At 38.0% G+C, this 22,471-nt stretch overlaps 1 protein-coding gene and 1 long non-coding RNA gene across 2 annotated transcripts in view; one reads left to right on the top strand and one right to left on the bottom strand.

Annotated features, from left to right (window-relative positions):
• The window catches only part of ORC4 (origin recognition complex subunit 4), a 48,467-nt gene extending 46,850 nt beyond the window's left edge, over nt 1–1,617 (bottom strand). Inside the window, exon 1 of the mRNA XM_012931413.2 lies at nt 1,485–1,617. The gene's annotated coding sequence lies outside the window, so the exon portion shown is untranslated. The remainder of the gene's footprint in view (nt 1–1,484) is intronic.
• Nucleotides 1,618–1,924: 307 nt separating this feature from the next.
• The window catches only part of LOC131480367 (uncharacterized), a 174,092-nt gene continuing 153,545 nt past the window's right edge, over nt 1,925–22,471 (top strand). The window contains exon 1 of the long non-coding RNA XR_009245440.1: nt 1,925–2,547. This is a non-coding gene — a long non-coding RNA (uncharacterized LOC131480367). The remainder of the gene's footprint in view (nt 2,548–22,471) is intronic.

Raw genomic sequence — 22,471 nt, forward strand, 5'->3', positions numbered from 1 at the left:
GGAAAAACGAAAAATAACTGTTAATGAGCTGGCAGACATAAAGAGATCTATCATACGCCATTGTAGGGGTAATAAACTGTTATATCCAGTTTCAGATGAAGTTTGACCAAAAAAAGTGATGCTGAAGGTGAACATACAGACTCTACAAAAATCCAGGATTATAACTGTAGGCAAGCAAGTATAACAACTTTCCTTGTGGCATCGTTCTTAACAGCCTAAAACTGAACATCACCCAAATGTCTACCAATCACCACACTGTCTCCACTTACTTGATTCCTAAAAAGAATTGTAACACTTGCTATACTATTAACATCACTACATAGCAAGGAAACTATCTGACCAGGGAAAGTTCATTCCGTGTATTAACAGTGAGATCTCTAATTATTACCACAGCAGCCAAGGCAGCGTCCAGCTCGGATGTGCAGCAGCCTTGTTGGGAGTGGCTGGGGGAGGGGTGCTCTCCTGGTGCCATTGGAGCCTCCTTCCTGACCTTGGTCGTGATTACAGAGTTCACCTAACTCACAGATTATACTACATACATGTTTGAGGCACCTTCCGGCATATTTAATATTTTATGACAAAGAACCCTATCTATGGCACATTACGTGCTTTGCATTTTTTTTTCTGTCAAGGTAAATACGCAGTATGGGGGTCTAGTTTTGAATCCCTCTGACATGACACTGGACCAACACAAAGCAATAGGCTCTAAGCCACACTGCACAAATGGGATTCACTGCCCAAATCTTCAGGAAACAGTATGTAAACCAGGACTTCAACAGTGTACCTTAAAAAGTTCATATGACAGCATTAATAAACACAACACAATGAAGAGCAGGCATTTCAAGTTCTTAGTTTGAACATATATACATACATATACACACATACATACATGCGATGATTCTTCAAAGCACTGCTATAAATACCAGGATTTTTCAAAATTAAGATTCTATGAGATAAACTGTTAGCAATAAACCCTTATGAAAGTAAATACTATGAATCCTTTCTTACATAACTTTAATTTTGATCAGGTTGATACATTATTTCAAGCAGTTAAATGAGAAACCTAAAACTTAAAATACAGCACACATCCACGTTGACGGATGAAAAAATCTGCTGATGTCCCTTCTCCAACAACCGTAAAACAGTATTAGCAACGACAGCACTGCACACCCGTCTTGCAAAAACACGCCTAAGCTCTCGGATGCAGCAACCACGCCGACAACGACGGAAACTGTACTCCAGCCGCCCCGACCTGCTCCGTGCCGCACACCGGCCCCGACTGTCCCCGTGCCCGGTCCCACACACGGCCCACTCGTCTCGGCCTTGTGGACAGAATCCGGGGAGGTCACGGCAGAGAATGGCCTACGCGAGCCTGCCCACTCCCCGACAGCAGCTCCCTCCAGCCCGCCATCCTCCCCGTTGCGGGAGGCTCTATCCATCGGCTTCCCTGACTTTCTGTTGGAAGCCTGCGCACCCCATGTTACCTCGCGCAAGAAAGCGAGGTCTTCACAAGACAAAGCGGAGACCCAGCAACTGCAGACACCGCTCCGCAGCAGCCCTCGCCGCGTCCTCTCCTCGGTTTCACCTGCAGCTGCCACCGGTTCACAGCCCTTCCCGGCATGCCCCGGGGCGCACAGCCGCCCCGCACGCCCCCGTCCGACCACGTGACCTGCGTCGGGCTCTGCCCCGCCCACTTCCGTCCCTCCACTTTCGCTTAGCAGGGAGGCGGGGTGGGGGGGGTGTGTAAGAGTAGCGACTTCCTCCTCCTCCCCGCCCCCGCCCCTCTACCCCCCGCCACAATGGCTTCCGGGTCGCCAGCGCCTCGGCGCCTTCTGGGAAAACATCTCATTTCCTCCCCTCCCCCTCTGCCTGCCGTCCACCAACCAGCCTCCCGTCAGAGAGGGACATGCGCAGTGAGTGCCTCCAGGCTCTTCTACCCGAGCCCCCCCTCCCCCCCAAGCAGAGAGACCCCAGCAGCAGCAGCAGCTGATGATGAAGAGAGAGGCAGTGGCAGAGGGGGGGGCACCTTTTATTTCTATTTTTAAAGGGACAGGACACTCATTTCACCCCACTTCAACCTTGAATTGAGGGGGGGTGGGGGGAAAAGGCGACTGAGTTCCTTCCCCCACCCTCCAGCCCCGAGCCCTAAGAAGGGGGATTGAGCCAGAGAGAGAAGAAGGAGTTTCTTCTTCTTCGAAAACCCCCATCCACGACTCCTACCCCCTCACCCCTCCACTCGCCTCCCTCTCGAGCCCCCTCCACCCCCCTCCTCTTTGGCCGTGAGAGGAGGAGAGAAAGACCAAAAGCCTCTTAGCAACACAGACCCTCCTCTGCTGCTGCTGTTACTGCTGCTGCTGCTGCTGCTGCTACTGCTGCTGCTGCTACTGCTGCTGCTGCTGCTGCTTGGCCCTGGCTGGAGACATCTCACTACACCCAGCTCGCCTCCTCCTCCTGCGCCTCCTCCTCCTCCACTCCCCCCCCTTTATTACCCTTTGTGTCATCCTCCACAGCTCCAGGGAAGGCACTCCAAAGTGGGGGGCAGGAAAGGTAAGTGTGTAGGGGGGGGCTTCATTGCCTTCCTCTGGCTCTGACTTTCACTCCGGGGCAACAGTAGCACCAAACCACAGACGCAGTGGAGCTCCGGGGTGAGGAGGGGGTGGTCCTGGGGGGTGGGGGGTGAGGGAAGGAGGGGTTGGAGTGGGGAGGGGCGTGTGAGGTGGGGTGTCCATCCTGTCAGGGGAGGAAGGGCACTTTTATTTTTATTTGCTGTTGTCCAAAGTGGTCCCTCTCCTCCAGCTCACATCTGATTGTGTCTTGCTTCAGTGGGGGAGAATACAAAAACAACCCCCTCCTTCCTCCAATGAGGCGCCACGGAAAGAGGCACACTTTCTGGATGTCACTGACAAAATTCATTCGGAGAGCTGTTTTATTATTATTTTTTCCTCTCTTTTTCCTAGCAAAAGCTCCACTGCGTTTGTTTCTGAGTGGGAAAATGTCGGGGTCTGGATTGCTTGGGAACTGCTTCTCTATCTGTAGCCCTGAGGGTTTCCCCGTTGGGTCCTGTGTGAGATTTGGATATTGGCGTCAGGATTGGAAGACTCGATTGGTTTTGCCTTTAGGGTTTGAATGTTTCGTTTTTTTCTTTTAATGTAGTCGGACTTTCGTAGAAAAATTGCCAATTTTTAGTTGATAGAGGCCTTTGGTCAGGTGTTATGGCTTTTTTGGGTATAATGGTTGTTTGATGTTTCAGTCTATAAAGTTAAGAGCTCAGAATGCTTAAAGTTGAAATGCCACTGGAACTGTCTTTGCCCATGTAGGTTCTTGATACTTATTTTCCATAAAATGAGGAGGCTAGCTATTTCATAATTCATCTGGGCATTTTTACCATGTGTGTAACTTGTCTAAGCAAGTAATCCTCGTTGAAAACTTGATGTTGCTGTGGCTTCATGGACAGCCAGACCTCTCCATCAATAGTTTGCTGGGTTGGTACCACTTTCAGTTTTAACTGAATTATTTATTTTACTGTTGTAAATTGAGATGAGTTTTTCATCTCTCAGGATACTGAACCAAATTGCTCACTCTATGGGAAAGGAGATAGATTTTCAAGATGTTTGTATGGGTCACAATATCATGAAGTTGCAGGTGGTACAGTAATTGTAGTTAGAAATTGAAGGGTGACTCCACATCTTCTAAGATAACAGTTTTGATAAAAATCGCTATTCTCCATTTTCACTTGGTATATTCTTAGCAGAGTTTCATTCAGTGCTGTGTTTTATTTCAGAAATGCTGGAAAGTATTTTTTCTGGGGTAGGCCTTTGGCCAGGACTCACGGTGCAAAGTGTCATTCTGTTTCACATATACATTTCTTTATCCTTTCTGTGAAGATGGATGTGCACATTCATTTTCTCTTCCTCTCTCCCTCTCCCCTTCTTCCCCCCTTCTGTTTCTTCTCTCTCTTCCTCCTCCTCTCCCTCCTTTTTTGTAACTGCATTGGTATCTCTGATCCCATAATTTATGTCAGCAAAAAAATATTCCTGTGTAAAGCAGCAATTTTGTGATCAGCCTTGCAAATGGAAAACAGCAATTTCACCAGCAAGAAAGGATTGAAGAAATAGAAGTCTAGAAGGATATTTGATACAAATATGATAAATACATAATACTTGAAGATTTTTATTTTCCTCATGGTAAAGCCAAGAAAATATTTACTCATATTGTAACGACAGAAAACCATTTTGTATGTGGAAATGTGTTCTGGAAATTTTTAATTAGAAACTGTGTGCAAAACTAGGTATTCATACATGGGAGGAAAAGCTGTGTGGCAGTAAATACTGTGGTCTTATTTTTCTGTTATGAATTTGAACCGTTTCTTATCTTTCTCTGAGGTGTAATTGGTGTGCTTAAGTAGAAAACTGGCAAATTCATTTTTTCTCCCAACATTAATACCAATTCCAGGCCACCTAACATTTCTTAGCCTTTACCTCCTGCCCGCCCTCAACCTCCTGCAAAAAAAAAAAAACCAAAAAACCAAAAAAACGAAAAAAAACCAAAAAACCTCAGCTACCTTAACATAAGAGATGTAAAGTAGAATTTAGTGAAGAATAAATTTTAACTTAGAGTGAATTGTGTAGCTAATTGAAATGTAGTTGCCCAATAGGCAACTGAATAAAAATTTACTGTTATACCTTTATATACCTTTACTTACTGTGTTTCTGTTTTCCTTTGAAAACATTTCTTACCTCCCCTTCATTCCTCTCCCCAATCCTTTATGGCTGGAAGATTCTAGACTTTCTCTAAATTAAATAATGACTTATGTTTGAACCCTTTTATTGTATTTTTATTGCAGCTTATTTTTAAAAATAGTAACAACAACTGATATTTTGGGATGGTGATTTTGTTTTCATCTAGGCAATATCTTGGAGGTCAACGGATCCAACTGATTTTCAAACTTTTAATTATTTCATTATCTTTGAATGACAGAAGGACAGAGCTAGCAGGGAGATGTCTTGTATGTGTAGATTCACTCCTGAGATGTCCCCCAACAGCCAGGGTTGGACCAAAGTACAGTTAGGGAGCTGTAACTCAGTCTCAGTCTCCCATGTGGGTGACATGGATTCTATTTTCTAAGCATCACTCCTGCCTCCTTGAGTGTGCCTTAACAGGAAGCTGGAATCTGAAATGGAGTCAGGCCTGGAACCCAGGCATTCCAGTATGGGATGCGATTATCCCAAATGAAATCCTAACTGCTGTGCCCAAGACTACTCCCATCCAGCCTTGTTTTGGGTAAAGCTGAAGTTCAGGGACTTTGAAGAACTTGCCCGATCTTATAAGTCTGCAGATGGGCAGAGAAGGCCTAGATGACTCAAGTCTCTTGACTCACCATGCTGTACTATCTCATTCTGCTTAGGCTTAAAACTACCATGCGTGATTTCTGTGTATAGCACCTATGGGCTTTGTGTGTAGGTATATTCTAAGAATGTAAGAATATTCTTATATTCTTCTAAGAATGTAAGAATAAGGTAAATAGATTTAAAGCTATGTTTGTAAGTCAATAATTCTTTGCTAATTTTCAAGGCTACTAACTTCACTTCTTGTAGGTGATTCTCTTAGAAATTATTTCAACTTTCTCTGATATTAATGTTTCCTACCTGCATTTCCGTTTACTCAGTATACTTGCTAGTCTTATATTAAGGGTATGTGTGTGTGTGTGTGTGTGTGTGTGTGTGTGTATAATGTATATGAATAGAATTCAAGGTGCATTTAAAATATTTATTTGTGACTCTTGACACAGGACAATGCCTAAAACATGATAGGCCTTACTGGTTTTTTCTCACCAAACATGTTGATACTGGGCTTCCATGTATTTCTACATTCCTAGATGTGAGATTCCTTTTCTCTCCTGGCTGTAGTTTCACTAATGTGAAAATTTTTGTCAAGAAACTTTTTTTACTCTCTGCTGTGGTGGTCTCTTCCTGATTAACAACCAAATTAGATACTCTTAACAATGCAGTACTTGTAATAAGTAAATTTCATACTCCTTTCTAATCCTTGTACAGAATACAGTTTTTAACAAGTGTTTTGTTTTCTATAAACAATGATTTTAAAAATTCACTTAAAAATATACATGTAATTGTTCAAGATGCACAGAAATTTCATTTCATTGACATCCTGGACAATAGGTTATTGAAATAATTAGGCTAGTATTACCAGCTCTCTAAAGCAACTGTTACTTAGGTGGCACATTTCCCTGACTTTGTTTTTTTGATCCCTACCCAGACAGTTATCAACTTTCCAGTTTTCTGAAGATTTGCTCCTAGTCATCAGTGGGACCCCCATGAAGTCAGCCAGAAAGCATATGTCCAACCTTTGTATCTTTGTAAAGCTGTGTGGATTTTGAATGTATGTTACAAAATAGATTGTGTTTAGCTATTCATTCTGTGTCTGTCGATATCTATTAGGCATTGTGCTAGGCCTTTGAAAACGAGGGTCATCCTTACAGTTTGATGTGAAAAGATATCATAATTGTATTCTTCAGGTGTATTTGTCATATTTTTACCTTGGTGTTCTACATGAATAAATGCTGTATTAACTAAGTGGATATTGTTAGGTGTGAAAATATGTATTTAAGTAGGGTATTGCTGCATTGTGTTAAAATAGAAAAATATTAAAATTTTTTTCAATTTACTGCTGTATTCTAAAAAGTTTATTCTTTATATACTTCATTCATTTCAGACAATGAGAAGGTCCATGTGACTACCATTGCCGAATTTTTATTACAAGGCATAACTCTTAAATTCGAAGATAATCAATACCAGTTATTACATTATGTCATTACTTTTTTTCCAAAACAAGAAATGCATATTCTCCACACATGAACTTTCTTCTCAAAACTAAATTTTATATTTCATTTACTAGGTTGTCATAACCTGATTATTTGGAAGATTTTATATAGTTTCATTTGGACTATTTAAATATTTTCACATTTCATGCAAATGTAACAATTATTGAATTATTGCATTGTAATTAGTGTGCAGTACTTAGAAGCTTTGGGGTATGTAGTTTACTTTAGAAATATTATTCCAAGATCCTTACAAAGAACTTTCCAATATTAGTTCTAAACTTTTTGCTTGATACTGTTTTAAAACTTTGGTATTTAACTTGGACGTTTCTTCAGTAGATGGATAATTCAAAACCATCATATCATTCTTTGTCGTAGTTTTTACATGTAATGGAACCGTTTACTAAGAGAATGAAGCAGTGGTCTGAGTTTGTCTTCCTTAAAGTCGTGTAGGGAACTATTGATGCATAGTTTTTCAAAAGGTAGGAATGTCCATGCCAGTATAGAGTACTGGGAAGAAAAACAGATTTGTGAATGGTAAATTCTGATCTCTTCCACATTCTTTCTTAAATTTCTGTTTTGCAAATAACCATACTTTTTAATTACATGTATACCCAGTATTGTGATAAATACATTAATTCCTATTGTCCTTAATATGTTCTTTGTGAACTTTTCATCATGTTCCTCATGTTAAAAATTTGGAAATTACTAACCACCTAATTTTATCATTATATAGCAGCAAAGCACCATAGCATGTTAACTTCATGACACTTAATAATTGAAAACACAGTCACAATGAAGAACTATTATCAGCCTGTACTCCAGTAAACATTAATGAAGTTATGGAGTTATGGCATCAGTAGCTTATTGATAAAGGGATAGAAAAATCTCTACTGGTTGAGACAGGGGCAGAAAACAAACAGCAATCCCAGGCCTCTATAAGGAATGTTAGTGTAGTCAAGTAGGCTTCTCAACATTACATTTTTTTTCTTTTTTTATTTATTTATTATTTTTAATTCATTAATTACATTGTATTATGTGGCACAGTTTCATAGGTCTCAAGATTAAATTTTAACTTGCAAGGATTTGGATTTAGCATTCTGTTACATAATGTTTGGAGGATTCAGCAATATATGACCCATTGAGCAATTATTGTAAATTTTTAATGTAATTATACTATAAGAAAAAAAACACTGAACAAAAAGAAATTTAATGTGTTTAATGCATTAGTATGTGTACAAATATCACCTTCTAGTCTGTCACAGAGCATTCTCATGTTCATTGCATGCATACTATTAAGTTTAACATATTTTTTTTGTACTCCAGAAAGAACTTTTTTTTAAAATTTGTTTAAATTATTTGTGAGGAAGAGGATAAGAAAACTGGCTGAATCACTCCTCAGTGCTCACTATGGCTGGAACTAGTCCAGGCAGAAGCCAAGATCCAGGAACTCGATCAAGGTGTCCCTTAAGAGTAGTAGAACTTAAGTAATTAGTCTTTACTGCAAGAAGACGGAGTCTAGAACCCAGATATCATACTCAAGTACTCAGAAAACATAGACTCTTTAAAAATTTTTAAAATTTTAAAAATTAAAATTTTAGAAATTTAAAAAATTTTAAAAATGAAAATTTAAAAACATTTAACATTTTTTGAATTATTATTTTTCCTAAAGATTTATTTTTATTGGAAAAGCAGATATACACAGAGAGAAGAGACAGAGAGGAAGATCTTCCATCCAATGGGGACCCGATGGTTCACTCCCCAAGTGGCCACAACAGCTAGTGCTGCGCCAATCCAAAGCCAGGAGCCCAGGAGCTTCTTCCGGGTCTCCCATGCGGGTGCAGGGTCCCAAAGCTTTGGGCCATCCTCAACTGCTTTCCCAGGCCACAAGCAGGGAACTGGATGGGAAGCAGGGCTGCCGGGATTAGAACTGGCGCGCATATGGGATCCTGGTGCATTCAAGGCGAGGACTTTAGCTGCTGTGCTATCGCGCTCGGCCCTGAGAGAATTATTAAGAGAGAGAGAGAGAGCGATAGAGATCTTCCATTCTCTGGTTCACTTCTCAGATGGCTGCAACAGCCAGGGCTGGACCAGGCTGCAGCCAAAAGCCAGCAGCTGCTTTCAGGTCTCGCGCATGGGGTGTCAGGAGCTCAAATATTTAAGCCACCTTGTGCTGCCTCTTCCAGGCCGTTAGCAGGAAGCTGGATCAGCATTGGAACATCTGGAAAGCAAACAGTGGCCATATGGGATGTGGGCATCACAGGTAATGGCATTGCCAATGCCACAGAGCAGGCGCCAGACCACAGCTGTCTTAACCAGCACGATAGCCACTGCGCTAAATGATTGCCTCTAGAAATAGTTTAAGAATGGACAACTTGTTGAATTATTTAGATAACTAAGTGCCCATAATTAGTTGTTCCTTAAAACTTATACACAGGGTCCAATATTGTATAACAGGTAAAGCCACCCTCCCCCATCATGGCATCCCACATGTGCCCCAGTTTCATGTCTCACCTGTTCCACTTCCAATCCAACTTCCTGCTAAAGGATTGCAAAAAACCGCAGAAAATGACTCAAATATTTGTGCTCCTGTCACCCATGTGGGTGACTTGGAGGAAGCTCCTTGCTCTGCCTTTGTCTTTACCCAGTCCCACCTATTGGGGCCATCTGGGAAGGGAACCAATGAATGGAAGATCTTTTTTTTTCTCTCTCTCTCAAAAAATTAATTAAAATTTTTATTGAATCCGTGAATCCACTGATAATTACCATTAGTTATCCTTTGATATTACCATTGATGATCATTCTTTTATATATGTTTGTGTTTATTACCATATAAACATTAGTGCCTACATATTTTGGAAATACTTGCAAACTCTGAAGAATTTATAGTTTTATAAATTATACTAATATACTTCAGAAATTTTTTTTTTTATAAATGGTTTCTAGCTTACTGGAACAACTGACTAGCCAGTGGGATAGAGTTTGTCTCCAATCTGAAATAATTTGCTTAGATTGTCTAAAGATAACTCAGAAATTAAAGATTCTGCTTTCTCAGCATTTTCATTGGCAAGATCTGATAAGTTAGAATGTGTGGATTTCAGTCTAAAACAAGGAAGATCCAAGGTTGACAGATATATCTCATAATGCAGCTGGTCTTCTCGAAAAAGCAGTTGCTCATGATACCGATCCTGGTATGAAGCTTAACATTTCAGCAGCGTTGTGTGTGACAGATTCTGAGTCTTTATTTCAGATGATCTATAGATCATTCTAAAACAATGTACAATTACATTCTGTATTATTAAGTAGATTGTTAGAATTTACTGTTTTGAAAGACTCAGATGAGTTAGGTCAATTATTGTCTGCTGTGCAGTAGGGAAATATTTTTGTACATCCATGTTTTATTGAGTTTTTATTTTCCCAATTAACCAAGTGTACAACACTAAAAAGAATTTTTTTTCTGTTACGTGCTAATGATAATACTTACATCCCTATACTACCTTTTCTTTTTCCTTTTTTTAACTTGAATAACTATCTTAGAAGTTAGAAGTAAGTTTAAAATGTTTTTCAAGATTGAGTATAAAGTTCATTTTGTCTCACTGATACATTCACAGCTAGTTTTTTTAAAATATGCCTTATGAATTCTCCACTAATCTGTTGGCCTTCAATTTAATCCATGTTTTCTTAATATTAACATCTAAAAACGACACTTCAAACTGTATGTATATATTCATAGAATTTGAGGATGGGTAGCATACCACATTCAGCACAAGAAAATGTTGATTTTAGATAGATTCCCTAGGATGTAGTAATCTAAACAATAGCTACTGTGTATAAAGAAAAAGTTAAATGTAAAATTTGTCATTAATATTCAATGACATAAAAATATGTAGAAAATAATCCCTTAATGAAAGAAACTTGAGGCTTTTTTTTTTAAGGGTTTTTTTTTTTTTTTATTGGAAAGTCAGAAATAGAGAGAGGAGAGGGAGAGGAAGATTTGTCCACTGATTCACTCTCCAAGTGGCTGCAAAGGCTGGAGCTGAGCCAATCCAAAGGCAAGAGGCAGGAGTTTCCTTCAGGTTTCCCATGTGGGTGCAGGGTGCCAAGGCTTGGTGCCATCCTTGACTGCTTTCCCAGGCTACAAGCAGGGAACTGAATGCGAAGTGGGGCAACCGGGATGAGAACTGATACCTGTGTGGTATCCTGGCACACTCAAGGTGAGGGCTTTAGCCACTAGGCTACCGCGCTGGGCCCAGAATGCTATTTTTAAATCATTATCCTGAAGTCATTTTCTTGCTTCCACATTTATCACACTGGAGTTTGTGCTGAAGGATTTCTTGGCCATTTTAGAGACTGTAATCTAGTTAAAAGGTTTGTTTATGCTTCCTATCCCTATTCTGCTGATGGTATTAGAATGCAGGCCAGAGCCAGACGTCTGTTTACAACATTCAAACTTCAATTAAAACTGCAGTATTCAGCTTAGCATTTATCAGAAAGCTCATACTAGCTACAAGCATCACTAGCAGGCCTTCCCAAATCTGCCACTCTTTGAGAGTATTTCACGTATGAAATATTAACATTAATTCTTTCATATACGTGTAAAACAAAGCTTGTTTTTTTGCCAGAAGTAGTATGGTATTTTCCTTTAACAATGTCTTTAGATAATACAAGTCTAGTAGCATGTTATTACGTATTTCATTTTAAATGACCTAACTTGGTTGTTTTTAAATTAATACATTTTATAGCAAGTGTTACTTTACTATCCAGATGATTGAAAAATTTGAGCTTAAAAACATAGCAATATGTTTCTATTAAAAAATAAAACTAACAGGCACATTACTCTCAGGTGTGAAAAGAATCTAGGTCCAGCTAACACTGATTTGAATTTAATCTTATATCATTTTTCTGGCTTAATATTTTGATTTCTTTAAAAAAATGTTTTTAAACATGCAGTACAATTATCCTAAAAATTATCAAGACGTCTTTAAAATATTTCTACAGCACCTTTTTGTTTTTCAGTAATAACCATTTCCAGTGGAAAAATTTATTTGCATTGTATGTGTTTAATTTTTCTAATTTTCGGGCAGATTTTATATATATAAATGTTTCCAAATGTTTAAACATATATATTTCTTTTTTGTAAAACTAATTTATTGAACCTTAGATCTAGATTGATAAAATGTGTATATCTCTTATGTAATATTTATCTCTTTTTTAAGATTTATTTGTTTTTATTATAAAGTCAGATATACAGAGAGGAGGAGAGACAGAGAGGAAGATCCTCTGTCCGATGATTCACTCCCCAGGTGACCACAACAGCCGGTGCTGCGCCGATCTGAAGCCGGGAACCAGGAACCTCTTCCAGGTCTCCCACGTGGGTGCAGGGTCCCAAAGCATTGGGCTGTCCTCGACTGCTTTCCCAGGCCACAAACAGGGAGCTGGATGGGAAGTGGAGCTGCCGGGACAAGGACCGGCACCCATATGGGATCCTGGCGCGTTCAAAGTGAGGACCTCAGCCGCTAGGCCATGCAGCCGGGCCCAATACTTACCTTCATTGAATGATAGCTTATGGCAAATATAAGCATCATTTAGGAAAAATGGAAAATCTTACTGAATAAATTGAATTGTTACTACCACACATTTAATTAAGAATAATAAAGTGGGAAAATTTAAAAGATTCATTTTCCTGACCACTGAAAGAAACATCCTTTGATTTAGGAACAATATAAGAAAATTAACAACCTTGATATGTGACGATATAAACTAAAAACAACTATGCATGATTAAAGTTTTTAAGTTAAACACAAGAAGTTGAAAGAAAATAACAGAATAATGTATATAGTATGAAACCACTGTATAAAATGTGTATGTGGCATAGTATACATGGATTTCATGTTTAAAAAATGGAGCCTTTGGACATTGGGAGGGTGACATAATCCTCAGATTGGTGAAATCGGCAGCATTTCAGAGCTACCCAAACCACTTGGACAGAACCCTTGGAATATGGACCCATTGAGACTCGGGGTTGATAGGAGGTGGCGGTTCCTCATCCCGGGGTACCGGGATGTGCGGAAAGTCATGAGTGGTTTCCCTGTGTATTTCCCCTTCCCTCAGAAACAACAAGAAAAAATAGCAAATTTGGAAGCAATGAATATACTCAGTTTCCCCTAAGTCTCAATCCTTCCTATCCTGATCCATGATGTAATCATTATAAAAAATAAAGTTTATTTAAAAATGCTTATTTGGGCCTGGCCACATGGCCTAGAGGCTAAAGTCCTCGCCTTGAACGCACCGGGATCCCAAATGGACACCGGTTCTAATCCCGGCAGCTCCACTTCCCATTCAGCTCCCTGCTTGTGGCCTGGGAAAGCAGTCGAGAACGACCCAAAGCTTTGGGACCCTGCACCCGCATGGGAGACCCGGAAGAGGTTCCTGGTTCCCGGCTTCGGATCGGCGCAGCACTAGCTGTTGTGGTCACTTGGGGAGTGAATCATCAGATGGAGGATCTTCCTCTCTGTCTCTCCTCCTCTCTGTATACCTGACTTTGTAATAAAAACAAATAAATCTTTAAAAAAATGCTTATTTGTTAGAAAGGCAGAGTTATAGAGAAAGAGAGAGACAGATATCTTTTTTTCTGGTGGTTCATATCCCAAATGACCTCAATGGCAAGGACTGGGCCAGTTTGGAGCCAGGAGTTTTTTCCTGGTCTCCTGCATGGGTGCAGGGGCTCTAGGATTTGGGCCATCTTCCACTACTCTGCAAGGGGCATTAATAGGGAAATGATCAGAAGTGGACCAGCCGGGACTGGAATGGACAGCCATGTGGGATGCTGACATTAGAGGCCAAAGCTTTACTTGCTAGTCCAACTGCACCTGCCCCTTATTTTCAAATGTTTATACCAAAAGAAAAAAAAAGATTACTCATTAATTCCATTTTCTATACACTTTCCAAAAATGTAAAACCCACGAAGTCTTAAATCTTAAAGACTGATTTATTATTTTTATTTGAAAGTCAGATATACAGAGAGGAGGATAGACAGAAAGATCTTCCATCTGCTGATTTTCTGCACATGGTTGCAGTGGCCGGAGCTGAGCATATCTGAAGCCAGGAGCCTGGAACTTCTTCTGGGTCTCCCGTGCTGGTGCATGGGCCCAAACCTTGAGCATCCTCCACTGCTTTCCCAGTCCACAAGTAGGCAGCTGGATGGGAAGTGGGGCCGAAATGGGACCCTGGCACATGCAAGGAGAGGAGTTTAGCAACTAGGTACAGTGCTGAGCCAATCCAGGTAGTTTTTTCACAATATTTGTTTTCTATGAATACTTTGAAAACCCTGTATCTTTTGCACATAATATAATATGTATTTTTACTATCTATACCATCTTGTATTAACTATATCATATGACAATGCTTCACAAAGCTCATGAAAAGATAGATTATTCTTAAGTTTATTTACATATAAATAATTTGAAATCTATACATACAAGAAGTCTTAAGAAAGTTCATGGAAAAAATGCATGAATTTTGGAACTTTTCAGCAGAGTAAACTTTTCTCTCAGTGTGTTTCCTACAACTTTTAAAAATGCACTCAGGAAGGTATGAATACATTAAGAAAATATCTGAAATATATGCATCTAATTGTATCATTGATATACAGAAAATGTATATGTGGGTTGCTAGTAGGATACATAATTGTTCTCTGTAAAATTGCCTTTCTAATACAAGTAAATATTTTTTTAAAAAAGAAAGTACATATGTATCACTTCAATAATAATTCATGTATAACTGATTGCTATATATACTAGTGTTTCTTTTTTAACTAAAGGCTTATATTCATGTAATAATTTTGTAATGAAAAATACCTATTAAAGGAATGAGGGAAAAAATGATCCAGGAAAATTACAGTGTTAGCCAAATAGTCAGATGCATGTATTCCTTAATATCTTTAATAGACTTTACTATTTGCTAACAATTACTATAACTTAATAATAGAGAATAAAGACAGAATGATCTAATCTAACAGGGTAGAAAGCCTAGTCAGTTCAGGAAGGGACAATGAATATAATCTATACTGACTTTTTAAGTAGTTTTGCTTCTTAATGAAAAACATTAGCCTGGAAAAATACACTCTAGGCTGCTAATGATGGTGATGGATGTCAGTTGTGAAAAGGTAGAAAATCAGCTTCAGGGCCCGGCCGCATGGCCTAGAGGCTAAAGTCCTCACCTTGAACGCGCCAGGATCCCATTTTGGTGCCAGTTCTAATCCCAGCTGCTCCACTTCCCATCCAGCTCCCTGCTTGTGGCCTGGGAAAGCAGTCGAGGACGGCCCAATGCTTTGGGACCCTGAGCCCGTGTGGGAGACCTGGAAGAGGTTCCTGATTCCCGGCTTCAGATCGGCGCAGCACCGGCTGTTGTGGTCACTTGGGGAGTGAATCATCGGACGGAGGATTTTCCTCTCTGTCTCTCCTCTCTGTATATCTGACTTTGTAATAAAAATGAAATAAATCTTAAAAAAAAAAGAAAGAAAATCAGCTTGAGTATGACTTGAGGTGTTATATATGGGCCTAGAGTGAACTTTTGCCATTTTAATCAGTGATCCAGATTATATATTCACTTGAAGTACAGATGGTATAGTCGCTTAACATTTCTGTAATGTTTTCTATATTCAGGTACTGGTTTAGGTGGAGAACACAAATAAAATAGTGTTGAAGACTAAGTACTTTCCTTGTGTGACTAAAACGTGGACTTGAAAAAATGGTTTTGCTAATCTTTATAAAGTAATGTCAAACTATGTGTGTAAATTTGCCTAGTAAAGAAGCAATTAGAATTTTGTAGTTAATCAGGGTTGGCATAGAGGAGAGATACTAGATTATCGCAGAACACGGCACTCGGTAATAAAGCTTCCAGTGGAATGAAAGAATTGGAAATCTTGTTTTCACTACTCTGAAAGCTAGAATTAGAATTCAGTAGAACTTGGTAAGTTAGAGAAATGGTTAGGTACATATGCCTTTGTGTTTATAAGAAATTATTTCTCAGAATGTGGGTCCCAAGTGTAAGTAGAAAAAAAGGGCAAATAACTTGTACAAAATGTTAGGAAATGAATACTGCAGTGAAGTCTGAAGTAAGTCAAATCATAAATGAAACTACTGTAGTTAAAATAGCAAAATGTTATGCAAGAGTAGTAGCTGAGGTTGTTTGTCCTTTCACAATTAAAATTCAACTGCAGGTTGGTACCTGGGTTCAGTAGTAAAGAATATACAATTAAAACTATAAATCATATAAATAAATGCTAAAAGGAGCAATAATACAGGTTAGTTTCTGCATTTACTTTATAAGTTTTCGTCTTATTTCTTTCCTGTTATACCTGTCATGTAAAGCACCATTACATCTGCCCGTTGAACATTATTTTTCTTCTGAAACTGGTGAATTTAAGCAGCTCTACCAACTGTGGCTCTGTGTTTTGTTTTTTCTTTTTAAAACAGTGATTTTTTTTCTTCTTAGAACAATGTAGTTGCCTCTTTTTAACTCAGTGTTTGTTAACCTCTCTCTTACTAATCATTTTCCAGTGTTTTTCTTCAACAAGGATGAGTGTTATAATCACTGGTTCTCACTGGGATAAGGAACAAAAAGACCTGGGACTTATCTTCTGGAACTTGGGCATAGAGATGGAAAAGGATGTTTGTATTAATCAAAAAGTCATACAATAAAAATTCAAAGTGGCCCGGAAGAATTTAGCCTTTCGGTGAAATCAAGGGAAACTTTAAGTGTTTATTTGGCTGATAACTTAATGAGTAAATGGTAACTTGATCTAGATGGAGAAGAGAGCTTTCTGCAAACAAGGAACAACGTGTACAAAGGTTCTCAGACTAGAAGGAACAGGGTTCCTAATGTTAAACAGTTGAGTGCAGTAGAAGTTCAGCAGCAAGAGGGTTTTTATGGAGACAGATCTACTTGGTGAGATAGTTCCATTTTCCATGAAATTTTTGAAGTATTTTTTTATATTTAAGCACCTATAAACATCTGCATACTTCTATAAAAGAATGTAGAAGTAGCGCAAACATTTTCTTTTGTTACATCCTTGCATCTTGTGTGTGGAGGGGGGAAGATCATGTAATCTATCCTTAATTTTGAATGCTGAACTAATCGGCATGTTTCTACATATTCTAGTCAGAGTGTTCACAGATGATCAATGAAAAGCATTGTCGTCCTTTTGTTACTAAGCGACAATGTTAGCCTTCAGAAAGTTTGAACACCTGCCCCTAAGCTGGATTCTGTTATGCAACTTTGGGTGAGCTGTTAATACTCTAAGCTGTGTGTGTGTGTTTTAAAAATCAATAGAGTGGTGAGTATGTTGAAGTGATTTTGACTAATACTTGGTAGCATTCTTATAGACATCAAGTGTTTTGAGGGTATTTCCTGAAGACTGGTGTTCTTTGTTTTTGTTCAGTGTGTTTTCTATTAGCAGCACTCACTTCAGAATCTTTATGAAATGGAACATGAAGACTTTTATACCAGTCTTAAATCCCACTTAAAATTTATTGAACTTCTATGATTTGTGAGACCTAATCCATTTTATCTTTGTGCTGTCCTGCATTTCACTAATAAAATTAATACCTGTATATGTTGTGGAAGTCAGATTAAAAAGCAATTATATAAATGATCACACTTGTTTAACCTAAGTATTCCACTCAAAACTTTTTGCTTGCAGAGGTTGTTACCACTTAATGAGCAAAACTGCAAACTTTTTTTCCTTTGCCTTAATGTCCTCATACTAAATGAAAGTTGTTGCAAAAAAGTTAGGAACATGGACTTCAGAGCCAGACTGTCTGGATTCACATTCCTACTCCAGCACTTCTGTGCCTCAGTCTTCTCGCTGGTTAAAGGAGCCGATCACTGTGCCCACCCCAGGATTATTTAATGAGTTTAAATGTTTGCAATGTCTTTAAAAATGCCTAGCACATGCTAAGTGAAATACAGGTGTTAACTATTGGAAGAATTTTATGTATTTTTTTAGGGTTAATTTAATTTTATTGCAAAGTCAGAGGAGGAGAGAGAGAGAGAGGATGATCTTCCATTTGCTGATTCACTCCACAAGTGGCCACAGTGACCAGAGCTGAGTCAATCTGAACCCCAAAGCTTGGAGCCTCTTCTGGGCCTCCCATGTGGTTGCACAGTCCCAAGTCTTTGAGCCTTCCCTTGACTGCTTCCTCAGGCCACAAGCAGGGAGCTGGATGGGAAGCGGATCTGCCGGGATTAGAACTGGCACCAAATGGTATCCTGGTGCATTCAAGGCAAGGACTTTAGCCACTAGACTATTGTGCCATGCCCATGTATTATCTATATTGCTTGTAATACAGAGAGAAACTGAGACTAGTATGTTTTCATAAGTCTCTAATGTTTAGTTTTTTTTTTCACTTGGTAGAATAAAATGCATTAGTTCACAGTTCTTTGAAAAGTATGTCAGACTTTTATGTAGTTTTTATATTTGCCAGCTAATTTACATAATTTTTTAAACTTAATCTTACATATTGAGGGAAATGAAAGAGCATTCTTGTTTCTCATAAAGAAACTAGAAATACAGAAAGTTTAGGACCTATTAAATATTAAATATGGGAGGCCTTGGCAGTTAGCCTGGAATTTAAGAAGCCAATGAAGGCTTGTGTCTCCTTTCTTTCAGTACTGGGCTCTAGGCCTTGGCTTCAGTTGTCCGCTCATCCTGGAAGTTAGGGCTGCTGGCTCAGCCGGTTGGTTGCTGCCTGTACGCCTGACCTTGATTGACTTTCTGGCTGTTGGCTTTAGCATAGCAAGTGTCCTGGCCATTGTGGTTGGGGAGTGAACCAGTGGGTGCAGCTCTCCCTTTTTCTCGTTCTTTCTCTGCCTTCCAAATAAATAAATTAAAAGTTAAAGTAGAACAATGCAAAAGTCAGTAAAAAACTAAAAATTAAGATTAAAAATATTCTGTGTGCCAGGATTAATGAGCCTAGCTGTCTCTACTTTCTCTTGGGAATTCAGTAGACAAACCTATGATGAACAACATAAATGTATGAGCACACACACATTATTCTGGTTCTTCTAAATTTGCACATACTTATGGTTTCTTTGGGTTCATTGTCTTAAAATTGTTATTTCCTCCACATCATATGGAAAATAATTATTTTCCATGTAATTAGACAAAATAAAGTCAAATGTTAAGCTCTGTATGCCTTAAAACATTTCAGAATTGAAAAGCTTTTGTGAACTATCCATCAGCTTTTACTACTGCTTTGATAAACATTGTAAAAATTCCTTCCTCATTTCTCATGTCATTAGTCCTTTAATGTTATATATTTGGGTTCAGTTTGCTTTTATGAGCTTCCAGAAACCTAGTAGTTCTTTATGTTTTGTTTCTCTAAACAGTACTTTCACATATGAAAGAATGAAGGGTACAATGAAGTTTGAAATGCACTAGCTTTATACAGTGAACATTATCTATGACTTTATGGAGATGTCTTAAAGAGCATATTAAATAGGTGTTTACTGCTTAGAATATTGCATAATATCCATAACTTATTAGTTTAAGAAAGTGATTAACTTTCTTGTCACTAGTTGGAATTGAGAAACTGACAAATAATGGTAACCAAGAGACTCAGAGTCAGAATCATTTCTTTAAGAAGAATTGTAAAAGGTTGCTTAAATATTGTAAGAGTATCTAATTTAAAATTTATAATTAATACTCAAAGAAAATAAGGCTCTGATGCAAAAGCAGACTGAATTTTCTAATTAAAAATAAACAAAATTTTATATTCAATTCTAATTGTTATTTATATAGATCTTTGTATAGAGGTCCTGTTTATACTAGAACACAAAGCAAAGATGACTTATTGTTCAAAGCAAACAAGTTATTAACTGGTTTCACATTTACAGTGTGCCTGCTATTTTTTCACATGAAATATTGTGTAAATGTTATAAAATCATTATCCCAAATTTTGAAAATCTTCTTTTTGGTATTGAAAATATTTTTGCTGATTAGGTACATAGATTCAGGGAGGCTAATCACCCAAAATTCCAGTTTAAAATTATTTTCCAAATTTGGGTATGATTAAACCTCTTTAAAGTTCTGCTTAAAGATATCAAGTTGTGTTTATGTATGACTTTTTAAAGTTTTGGCTTGTGGAAAGGATTATTCTCAAAAATGTTAGTTATAGACATTTTAACTAACCATAAAAATCTGCTTAGAGACGTAAGGAAATCGTAATTTTTACGAAGCCTGAAATTTTTCTCCAAGTGAAAATGTATGCATGTTCTGGATATATTCACATTATAAATACCATTAGGAAAAGAAAGTTCTAGGACTTGAGAGGCAACCTGAAGGTTTTTGATAGTGATAAAAATATAAATATTTATTGAGTTACGCAGTCAACAAAAATTAAATACCTGCTATATGCCAGGTATTCAGCAAAATGAATAAAACAGGGAAGAGTCTTGCAGTTTAGGATCTCTACAGTAAAGACCGTAAAATACAAATACTTTTAATAGTGATATACATTACCAAAGAATGAACAGTTGTTTTAGCTGCCAAAAAAAAAAAAAAAGTGGAGATGTGTAAATTTAGTTGCAAGATATATCTCAGTGATAATAATAATAATAAAACATAAGCATGGTAAATTTTCATTTTGTCAATTTTATGGACAAGACAATAAGATCTAGTAAAGTCAGTTATTGACCTACTTCCTAACTTCCTAATCTCCTTATATTTATTGTGAAGTGAAGCTAAAATCTTAGGAAAGTCAAGCAAGATACCTATGAACTTTGAACTTGAATGTACTTAATGATCACATGAGAAATCATACTTTCTAAACTTTATCTGTTTTACTTGAATTCCTCACAATTTTTTCTTTCTACTTTGACATTCACTGTGTTTTTCATGATTTTTGCCAAGTCCATGTTTGTACACAAAACTGTAGAAGAGTGCCTTTGGAAGCCAGGGATGCTGCTGCCATGACTCCTAAATTTCATCTCCACAAAACTTTTCCAGATTATATGTTTTTGTTTTGTTTTGGTCTTTTTCCTCTAAGATAAGAGTGGTGCTTCCTTTAATGACCATGCATTTACTCAGTTACTGTTTGTTGCTAGAGAGAAGTAAAATCGGGAACCCAGTGCACCAAGGGCATGCTTTTTCCTAGTGTGATTTTGATCTAACATATTTAAAAAATTCTGTTACTGTAGAACAATCCTGAATGTGGTCTGACAAGAAAAGAGTCCCTAATAAATTGCTCTGTTTAAGGTTTTGACTTAACTTATGGTTAGAGATAAAGGTTGAGGTCCATCTGCCTTCCCATTATTCCTTTCCTTTGGCTTTTGGTGTTATTTTTGTCTAGCAGAAGTTTAGATTCTTGTTTCCAAAAAATAGGATATTAAATAGTAAAACTAGTTACTCATCCTAGCAACTTACTTTGTCTTGGGGGCAGCAAAGTGCAATTCTAAGATCATAATTTGAGAAGTAAATAAGCTGTATGGAAGTTGAGTGTGCAAAGCTAGACATAGTAACAACTGGAAGCATCCCTCCTACATTGCATATGGCAAAGGAGAAGACAGTGCAGCAGACTGCAGATAAAAATAATAGCTAGTAGTCAAAAACTGAGGATTCCACTTCACAACCTTAGAAACTGTCATCTTAAAAAATTATCTTCCTGATGTAATATGGTGATAGAAACATTGTAATTTGCAAGAAAGATCTGTAAGTATCCCGCTTCGTGATTTTGTATCGTAGTTCTACTATAATTTCTCCTGTATGTTATAAACTTTATTTTTCCCTCATATATATGTGATTTTGTCTCCCAGGAAAATACATGATTTTCACTATATCATGGTGTCTTTTTTTTTTTTTTTTAAATTTATTTTCATTGGGAAGTCAGTTATACAGAGAGGAGGAGAGACAGAGAGGAAGATCTTCTGTCTGCTGATTCACTCCCTAAGAAGCCACAAGGGCCAGAGCTGAGCCAGTCTGAAGCCAGGAGACTCTTCTGAGTCTCTCACGTTGGTGCATGGTGCCAAGGCTTTGGGCCATCCTTGACTGCTTTCCCAGGCCACAAGCAGGCAGCTGGATGGGAAGTGGGGCTGGCAGGATTAGAACCGGCACTCATATGGAATCTGACGCATGCTAGGTAAGGACTTTAACCACTAGGCTACCCTACTGGGCCCTATCATGGTGCCTATTAAAAAGAAATCTGTTATATGAAAATAGAACATATAAGGTTTATAAAATAAGTTTTTGTTGGAAAATTGCTTGGTTAGAAATCACTTCTGATCTTGAACTATAAATACACCTTCATAGCTATGCGAACATTTCAGAGATCACTTCTACTTAAAGCGTAATTAAAAATATGAACAAATAATTAATGGGATTTTGATTATAAACTAAAGATAAATTATTTTGTAGTAAGAAAGTTCATTTATACATCACTTCTGAATATATCCATCTTAGTAAGTGAATTGCCACTATATATAGTTTAATGTTACCAGTTTTGAGACTTGTTTGAACCTTATCTATGAAAATAGTGTATAGAGTTACTCTGGCGTAAGAATTTTATGTTAAAATGGCATTAATTATGTATATCAAGTGTAAGAGTACTGGTCTGTCAGTTGTATTTCTACTAACCTAAT

The sequence above is a fragment of the Ochotona princeps genome, chromosome 5 (assembly GCF_030435755.1).
Source record: "Ochotona princeps isolate mOchPri1 chromosome 5, mOchPri1.hap1, whole genome shotgun sequence".
Lineage (NCBI taxonomy): Eukaryota > Metazoa > Chordata > Mammalia > Lagomorpha > Ochotonidae > Ochotona > Ochotona princeps.